The sequence below is a fragment of the Triticum dicoccoides genome, chromosome 4B, assembly GCF_002162155.2.
Source record: "Triticum dicoccoides isolate Atlit2015 ecotype Zavitan chromosome 4B, WEW_v2.0, whole genome shotgun sequence".
Lineage (NCBI taxonomy): Eukaryota > Viridiplantae > Streptophyta > Magnoliopsida > Poales > Poaceae > Triticum > Triticum dicoccoides.
Window position 1 is genome coordinate 76,840,857 of NC_041387.1, and position 10,703 is coordinate 76,851,559.

Genomic DNA, 10,703 nt, shown 5'->3' on the forward strand with positions numbered 1-10,703 from the left:
TTCACGGCGGCAAGCTCTCCCGGCAAGGTTACTGTTCACGGCGGCAAGCTCTCCCCCGGCAAGGTTACTGTTCATGGCGGCAAGCTTTTCCCGGCAAGGTCTTTGAGGCAGTAAACGACCTCGGATGAAAATGTGCCCAAAAGCAAAGTTGACCGTTTTGACGAGATGAAAAACTTTCGTGTTGAATGTTTTCCGATTCGAGGCCATCTTCCGGGGAAAAACACTCACGCATTACGTCAGACACTTGCCAAGACATGTCTGGTCTCCCGCGTCATATTTCGCCTCTTGACAGGGCTGCATTCAGATAGCTCTAACTTTTGCATACGAACTCAGATTGAGATGATTTTTATATAAAAATCGACCGATTTGACGAGACGAAGACAATTCATGTAGAGCATTCCTTCATCCGAGGTTGTCCTGGAGGCTTAATTGACCAAAAAGCACTCAGAACACCTAAACATGACAATCTGAGTGTAGTTTTGGTCTTTGATATGATGCCGAATAATTATGGTTCAAACATTAAAGTTGTTCCATTCGGCAATGTGAAATTTCTCATTTAGAATATTTTTTCATTTGAGGCCATCTCCATTGCATTCTGCATTGTGCCAAAATCAGGTGTCAACACATGCCCCCCTGTTTTTCGGCAAAGCTTGCATGCCAAAAAATAATTTGCACCATGTTTGTTCTAAGGACGATGTCAACACTCCATCGGCCATCTATTTTTCTCATGGCGATAATTATGTATCGGCCATGTTTGTGCTAAGGGCGATAGTCGTATATCGGCCATTGCCTACTCAGGCTTCCTGCCACACACTCGGGTGATACTTCTTCAAATATTTTCCGTTGAGAGATCGGGGTAACAATGCCCCTTGTATTGATTCCACCAAATATGAATTTCCGGGAACAACCCTTGTAATTCTAAAAGGACCTTCCCAACTCGGAGACCACTTCCCGAATTTCCTATCTCTTGAACCAATCGGCAGAATCACCTTCCAGACGAGATCACCAACTTGAAAATTCTTCAACTTAACTTTCTTATTGTAAGCTCTTGCAACCCTCAACTTGTCTCTCTCTATGTACTTCAAAGCAACCAAACGTTTATCGGCAACTTCATCAATATTGTCCATCATTAAGTTATAAAATTCTACTGCCGATAAATCATTTTGTTTGGCTATTCTCAAAGCATTCAAATTTACTTCCACTGGTAAAACAGCCTCTTGGCCATATACAAGCTCATATGGAGTCACCTTGGTAGCACCATGCCTTGAAATTCTATGTGCCCACAAAGCTTCAGATAACAACTCATGCCATCTCCTCGGATTATCCTCAATCCTCTTCTTGATGAGCTTGATTAAAATTTTATTGCTAGACTCAGCTTGTCCATTAGCTTGGGCATAATACGGGGAGGAATTGAGCAACTTTATGTTATAAGATTCGGCAAACTCTCTGACTTGGTGTGACATGAAAGATGAACCTTGATCCGTAGTTAACGTTTGAGGAATACCGAATCTATGAATAATGTGCTCGGTTATGAACTGAATTACCTCCGTATGTGTCATGTTCTTGAGAGGTACTGCTTCAGACCATTTAATGAAATAATCAGTTGCCACCAATACGAACCGATGCCCTTTTGAAGAAGACGGGTGGATTTGTCCAATGAAATCTAAACCCCAACCTCTAAAAGGCCACGGTTTGATAATAGGATGTAACATAGCAGCAGGAGCCAATTGAATATCACCAAACTTTTGACAAGCTTCACATCCTTTATAATATCTAAAGCAATCATTAATCATAGTCGGCCAATAAAACCCAGCACGTCGCAATAACCATTTCATCTTGGGAGCCGACTGGTGAGTGCCACAAATACCTTCATGTACTTCCCCCATAGCAACTCTTGCCTGGTCCTCATCTAAACACTTTAGAAGAACATCATCGACTGTTCGGCGATAAAGACCATCATCTCTCATTGTATACTTAAAAGCCATACGCCGAACAGCCCTGTCCACCCTTTCACTTGGATTGCACAAGTAATCAACAATGGGCTTTCTCCAGTCAGAATTATCACCTGCACTAGATTTTTTGCTAATGGCCGAATCAGTGGGTTCAGGTTCGGCCTCTCCCATATAGGCAAGACAAGACATCGGTCTTTGAGAGATATGAAACATGCCATGATCAACATGATATCCAGATGCTTGCTGTGCCAACTCATTTGCTTTCCAGTTGTCATGTCTAGATATATGTGCAATGCTAAAACAATCCAAAGTAGAAATTATATCTAGACATTTATCAAGATAAACATTAAGTGATTCGTCCAAACACTAAAAGACTCTGGATATTTGTTGCACCACTAGTAATGAATCACCGTAAGCCTCAATATGTGTAACACCTATAGCAAGTAGCATCTCTAAACCGAATAACAATGCTTCATATTCGGCTTGATTGTTTGTGCAAAAATATTCTAAGCGGCATGAGGCTTCAAAAACAGCACCATGAGGAGATATATAAACAATACCAACACCTTGGCCATTGCTACAAACTGAACCATCAAAGTACAATCTCCATGGCACTAATGAAACAAGGTTTATATCAACATCATGCTTGTCATTAATCCGATGTTCAGCAATGAAATTAGCAACAATTTGGCCTTTCATGGATTTTATAGATTCATAAGCCAAATCATATTCAATCAAAGCATAAGCCCACTTGCCAATTCTACCACCAAGAATTGGCCTATGCAACATGTACTTAATGACATCGGTTTGACAAGCTACTACACAAGCACTCGGCACTAGGTAATGTCTCAATTTTGTACAAGCATAATATAAGCATAGACATAGTTTTTCAATAGATGTATACCTTGTCTCGGCGTCCAATAAGCGTCTGCTCAAATACGTAATGGCATGTTCTTTTCCTTCGGTATCTTGAGTCAAAACAGCACCAATAACACCCTCCTCTGCTGCGATATAAAGCTTAAAAGGCTCTCTATGCTTGGGCGCTTTCATTACCGGAGGAGTGCACAAATAATTCTTGATCATATCAAAGGCTTCTTGCTGTTTTGCCCCCCAAGTGAAATTAACATCATTCTTTAACCGAAGGATAGGAGTAAATGCATCAACTTTCCCTGACAGATTGGCTATGAACCTTCTCAAATAATTGACTTTGCCAAGGAACTTTTGCATATCTCTCTTGCATGTTGGAGCCTCCACTTTCTGTATGGCCTCTATCTTTTTGGGATCAATTTCGATGCCATCTTCATGAATAATGAAACCCAAAAATTTGCCAGCTGACACGCCGAATGTACATTTCAAAGGATTCATCTTTAGTCCATACCTTTTCATTCTCTCAAAAGCTAAACACAAATCGGCCAAGTGAGATTCAAAAGCATCCGATTTGACAACAATATCATCAATATAAACTTCAAGTATGACACCGAGTAAATCATGAAAAATCAAATTCATAGCTCTTTGATATGTGGCTCCAGCATTTTTTAATCCGAATGTCATCACTGTCCACTCAAATAAACCAAGGAAACCAGGACATCGGAAAGTTGTTTTGTACATGTCCTCTTCAGCCATAAAAATTTGATTGTATCCGGCATTACCATCTAGAAAGCTAATAACCTTATGTCCAGAAGCATCATTAATAAGCATATCGGCTATTGGCATGGGATACTCATCTTTGGGTGTAGCCCTATTCAAATCTCTGAAGTCAATGCACACCCTCAACTTGCCGGATCCCTTCTTCTCCATTGGGACAATGTTAGAAATCCACTCGGCATACCTGCAAGGTCGAATGAAATTAGCTTCAAGCAGTCGACCGATCTCTTCCTTGATCCGGTCATATGTTTTCGGATTAAACTTTTTGGTCGACTGTTTATAAGGTCTAAAACCGGCCTTTATAGGCAACCGATGCTCCACTAGCTCTCGGCTCAACCCTGGCATCTCATGATATTCCCATGCAAAGCAACAGACATATTCTTTCAATAGCTCGATTAATTTAGCTTTACAATTGGCTTTAAAATTTTTGTTTATAAATGTCGGTCGGCTGACTGATCCGTCTCCGATATCTATCTCTTCTAACGGATCGGCCGTCCAAGTTTATCCATGTCATCCAACTCCTCAATAGACTCATACATATCGTTCTTGCCGGACCGATATTTTACAAGACGTTTTTGTAACCACTCGGAACTAGAATCCATTTAAACATATCACACCTTGGAGCCGATTGCATTCAGTCGGCTTTAAAGACACGGGCACAAAACCATTCTTGGTCGCGCTGAGAAAATCAAACTCTGATAAGTCACGTCCCGTCAAGCAAGTAGCATTGGGATGTTGCCAATCCACCGATGCATCGGCCAAAGCAACACAGGCCGAGTTATCCGCATGAATGACTTCCACTTCATCATCAACCCACTGAATCAAAAACTGGTTCATAGTGGATGGCACGCACTGGTTTGCATGAACCCAATCACGGCCTAGTATAACGTTGTAGTTACCTTGCACCTCAGCGACAAAGAATGCAGTAGCCAAAGTTTTGCTTCCGACTGTAAGCTCCACATACATCACAACTTTGGCTTCAGTTCTCTCTTTGCCTTCAAACCCGTTGAGCACCATATTGGTCTTGATCAATTCTTCATCAGGCAAACCCAATTTCCTGAAGACCGAATAGGGCATAAGATTTACCACAGCACCACCATCAACAAGCATTCGACTGAGTGGCGATCCATTGATATGACCTCTGAGATACAACGGTTTCAAATGTGTTACTGGTTCTTTTGGCTTCTCAAATATTGCGTTTTTAGGGCCAAAATCCAGTTGAGCCACTTCCCCTTCCTCATCTACAGCACGAAACTCAGCAGGTAAGTAATATACCATATTGATATCCATACCTTCATGGACCGGTGTAGACTCATAGTCTAACATATCAGCCTCTTCTTCAAGTGTATCGACCGATTCTGAAATCTGGTCGAGTGAAGGAGAAGTAAGAAGTGTTGCAGACGATGTAATAGCTGTCGCATCGTCCCTCTTGGGTGGTGTAGGCACCTCTGTGATAGATGTAGAAGCTGATGTATCTTGTATTTGTTTAGGCCTCCACACTTGTTTTGTTGGAACCATGGGTCGAGTGTCATTGAACAACTTATCCCTTTGCTTCTCGGCCTCCTGCTCTGCCATCTCTTGACTCCTTAACCTCTGTAGTTTCCTCTTCTGTGTCTTTGTTAGCCCTGGAGGACACCACTTTGGTCGAGTGTATTTAGCATCTCTCACCTTTACTTGGCTGGTGCTTGCTTCATGGTCATTAACCGAGTGCTTTGGCGCGATAGCAAGTATCGGCTCAGTCAAGTGGTTATGCACAGTCAGCTGCTGTATGGGGAATGTTTCGGTGCCCAAGACAAGTGAGTCGACATCCATTTTCTCCTTGCCTTTTCCTGACTCAACTGCTGCAACACTTGGTGACTTAACACGCCATTCTTTTCGACTTTCCAGATGCATGAAATTTCCACCCGGGCGCACCTTTTTACTCGGATGGAATCCACTCGGATGGACGTCACTCTGATGAAATCCACTCGGATGGAACTCAGTCGGATGGAATCTACTTGGCCACATTTTTTCACTTGGATAGCTTCCACCAGGGTGCATTCTTACACTAGGATATTTTCCACTCGGTCGCATACTTTGACCAGCCGACTGATAGTCACCGATGTTCAGTCGGCCATTATATGAGTAATCAAGTCGATTCCACACAGATTGCCTCTGCTCTTCTGAAAACTGCGCCCTTGGTCCACTCGGTTTCACATACTGACTGAACATATCATTCGATGGTGACCTTGGTCGCTTCAAGTGTGATGGCCGGTTAGAGCTGGAACCAGCCGACTGATTAGCATATTTGGACAGCAACATATCAAAAGTTGGCTTGATCCGCTTGCGTTGCACTTTAGCTTTATTCCTCTTCCATTTGCCAACTTCTGGACTCTTGGGCTTGACAAATTTAACTCGAGTGTCCTGCTGCACCTGTGTTTGCCTCCCGAGTGTAGGATTCTCGATGGTGATCTTGATCACTTCCTTGCCATCGGGTTGTTTATCAAGCACAACATGTCTCCCCAAGACCTTGTCACCCTCCTTGTCTTTCCTGGGCTCACCAACAATGACATTAGCTTTATTAGCAGATTCGGCTACCTCCAGCCGAATGAGCAGCTTCTTCCCTTCTAAATCCATGGTGTTCATTGGATAGGGCTGTTTATCAACTTGCATCTCAGAAAAGTTCAATCGTTCATCATTAATGGCCGATTGTATCTGTCGTCGAAAAACATTGCAATCGTTAATAGCATGAGAAAAAGAGTTATGATACTTGCAATAAGCACGCCGTTTCAGCTCTTCAAACGGCGGTAAAGTATGAGATATTCTAATAATCTTAGCCTGCAGCAAAGCATCAAATATTCTATCACACTTAGCAATGTTAAAAGTAAACTTCATCTCTTCATCACGATTCTTATGAATCGGTTTCAGATCATTGCAAGTAAAGGGTTTGGCCTTAGATGGCCAAACAAATTCAGTAGCAAAAACATCACCCTCATCGTCCGAGTGATCACTATCATATTCCACCATATTCATCTTTGGTCGATCGGCTTTGTACCTATGCACTTCTTTGAGATCTTTGCTTCGGCTTTCCTGAGCCAAGGCCCTTTGTAAGACTTGGTTGATATTTAAAAACTCATAGCCTTCTAGTTTTTCTCTAATGGGAGTTCTCAAACCACTCAGCACTAGGTCTGCCAAGTCTCTCTCGGTTATCACCAAACTAAAACATCGGTTTTTCGTTTCTCTGAATCTCTTGACGTAATCGGAGACCGATTCATCATGTTTTTGTTTAACCGATGTTAGATGTGAAAACTTGAGTTCATTGTCGCCGCTGTAAAAGTGATCATGAAATTTCTGCTCTAGCTGCGACCAAACTCAAATGGAACCATGTGGTAAAGAAGAAAACCATGAAAATGCGGTACCAGTTAATGACAAAGGAAATAAACGCACTTTCAACTCATTTAGTGAACCTGCTTCACCTAATTGTGCCAAGTATTGACTAACATGCTCCCATGTGGTTTTTGTGCCCTCTCCATTGAACTTAACAAAATCTGGAATTTTATATCCTGGAGGGCACTGGATGGCATCAAAGTACTCGGGGTACGGCTTTTGGTAAATCCGATTCCGAGGTAACTCAACCCCAAAATTTTCTCGAAGCATCTTAGCCATCTCCTCTCTAAGATTAGCTAGACCATCATCCATAGTGGACGATGAAGCTTGTGGCAGTGGCATAGGAGGAGTATGATCACTAGCTGTAGGTAGGAATTGTGGCAGGTATGTCGACCCATAATTTGCTAGTGGTCGAGTGGTTGTAGCTGTAGGTAAGGTTGGGTTTGACGTTGCCACCGAACCTGGCATGCTCATAATAGGATTAATGGGTGCAGCCACAATCTGATTTGTTTGGGTAGGATAATAAGCCATCGGCACGGGAGGCGCCGATGCAGTAGGTAAAGCCTGATTAGGGTTTTGCACACTAGCAGCTACACCATCATTACCACTAGTCGATTGAGATGTATTCTTCTGAGCATTAGTATTTTCTATGAAAGTTTGATAGACTAGATTGTTACCATCAGCAATACGACTTTCAATCTCAGCCCACTACTCAGGAGAGAAGGTAGTACTCACAGAAGGTTTAACATGTTCGGTTTGAAGAGGAGGGAACTTGATTTCCTTAATCGGAGTGATGTTGCCTTGTCGATCCTTCTTGAACTTTGCAAGGAACTCCTGCAAATCCTTCTCTTCGCGCGCCTTCTTGTACTCCTCATAGACTTGGCGATGATCAGCCGATATCTCATCAAGACTGGGCTTAATGATGTTATCGGCGTCTACCTCGGATGGCTTGGGAAGATCAGACATGGTGGATGATGATGATTGATCTTCGTTCCCCAGCGGAGTCACCAAAAAGTGTGTTGACACACGAACACGTCACGTGTACCCTCGACGCTGGGGGTGATACACCGCAGCTCACGTCGAAGGAGACCCGACCGACAGCACGATACGCAAGACAGTCGACGTGCGCTTTTGCAGACCCGAAAACCCCACACCCCCGGGAGGGACCCCGTCAGGGAGTGCGGCGGCTATGGGCTGCCCTAGGTCGATTCGCTCGCCCCTAGAGCCTCGGAATTCGCAGCTCTCAAACATGAAGAACAGCGAAGAACGAGAGAGAAAAACGGTGGAGAGATAAAACGTAGACAGGAAAAAGTAGTATATTGATTTGTTCGATTGTGTGTTGTTTAATCGGCCGTCACCCCCATCATATATAAGAGGCGTCTGGACTTCCCGTACAAGCAAAGGATTTATCTAGGCTTTCCTTACAAGAAAATTACATCAATTCACGTCCTAGAGTCCTAGTTCTGGTCCCACTCGGATTCAGCCCGAATCTGGTCCAATCTTCTGTCTAGCTCCTTGCGTGGGCCGTGGAATCTGCATATGACTTCCGATGGAGACGGTTCAAATATCAATTTTGTGTGTTTTGACGAGGCCAACAATCCGTATGTTGATCACTTTTCTAAATAAGGCCATCTTGAATACTCTACGGGGTCATCTCTAATTTCGAGCCGGACTCGTTCATGTAGCTGACCGGACCGTCCGACTCTTGCAGCGTCTCTGCAGGTCATATACTACGTCGGATGATGATGACTCCAAAAGCAAAGTTGACCGTTTCGATGTTACGAACAACTCCCGTGTTGAACACTTTTTCATCCGAAGCCATCTAGATAAGTATTTGAGCCCATCTTCAGCATCTGGTCGGATTGGCCTCGACAGTTTCTACTGTTCACGGCGACAAGCTTTCCCGGCAAGGTTACTGTTCATGGCGGCAAACTTTCCCCGGCAAGGTTACTGTTCATGGTGGCAAGCTCTCCCGGCAAGGTTACTGTTCACAGCGGCAAGCTCTCCCGGCAAGGTTACTGTTCACGGCGGCAAGCTCTCCCGGCAAGGTTACTGTTCACGGCGGCAAGCTCTCCCCCGGCAAGGTTACTGTTCATGGCGGCAAGCTTTTCCCGGCAAGGTCTTTGAGGCAGTAAACGACCTCGGATGAAAATGTGCCCAAAAGCAAAGTTGACCGTTTTGACGAGACGAAAAACTTTCGTGTTGAACGTTTTCCGATTCGAGGCCATCTTCTGGGGGAAAACACTCACGCATTACGTCAGACACTTGCCAAGACATGTCTGGTCTCCCGCGTCATATTTCGCCTGTTGACAGGGCTGCATTCAGATAGCTCTAACTTTTGCATACGAACTCGGATTGAGATAATTTTTATATAAAAATCGACCGATTTGACGAGACGAAGACAATTCATGTAGAGCATTCCTTCATCCGAGGTTGTCCTGGAGGCTTAATTGACCAAAAAGCACTCAGAACACCTAAACATGACAATCTGAGTGTAGTTTTGGTCTTTGATATGATGTCGAATAATTATGGTTCAAACATTAAAGTTGTTCCATTCGGCAATGAGAAATTTCTCATTTAGAATATTTTTTCATTTGAGGCCATCTCCATTGCATTCTGCATTGTGCCAAAATCAGGTGTCAACACCTTCTTCTCGTAATATTTAGATGCATGGAAGGATAGATATATAACCAACAAAGCTGGGAATGCCAACATCAATCTATAGCTAGTGGATACCAACCAACATAAATATAAGAGAAAATGTCAACTGATCATCTGATCAGCACGGGCATTGGAACAGATATTTCCTAGAAAGCAACTAAACATCATTTTATTATAAGGTATTTATCGATGCAGAAGTCCTCCTTAGCCACCAATAAATCTCAACGCTGCTCTAACTTGCTCTGGAATGTTATCCTTTGCTTGGTTATCCCTAACCATCAACAGCTGGACCATTAGTCGCTTCCTGAGACTTTGTGGATCCTACAAATTATGCATAAACAAAGTCAGAAGATATATTTAGCAAATATATGCAATATGTAACCTCATTACAAAATCACTTACGTCAGTCCTAGTCATGTTATGAACCATGTCATTACCGATGGTTTCATACAGATGGGCCATCTCCTGTAGAACTTTGAATCCGGAGTCCATACTGTCACCAAAAAAAAACATATTGTATTAGCTATATTAGAGCACACACTAATATGCAAGCCAAATTTAGAATAGTACCGTCGAGGTGAAACATGAATGTTATCTTGTTCGGGCCATTCCACAAGTTGGCTGTTCCTATCAGGGGCCTCCTGTTGCAATACAGAGCTGAGTTCTTGCTTCACTAAAAGGGCTTCCCTCTGAAGTTCAGTGCCATGGGGGTCCTCCTCAAAATGAAACACATCCTGGTTCGAATAATCAATAATGATAGTCCTCTCCATTTCCATGTTCACTGCTAAAAGACCGTAGGACGAATCCACGAGTGACAGTGGTAGAAGATACTGCATTTGGTAGACAAAGGTAAATGTCAAACAAAGTAACCAACTAATTTGTAAGAAAAAGAACACTTACAATTGTAGGGGTGTGAAACACACAGTATCTTGGAAAAGGCTCAAGCACGACATTGTTAATCAGTGCATTGGTGCGCTGTTCTTGGCTTAACCAAGTCTGCCTTAGCGCCCGTGCTTGCACATGGAATCCTAAATTGAAAAAATGTGTCTTTCCAACAGAGTTGGTGCCTGCGCTCCTCTC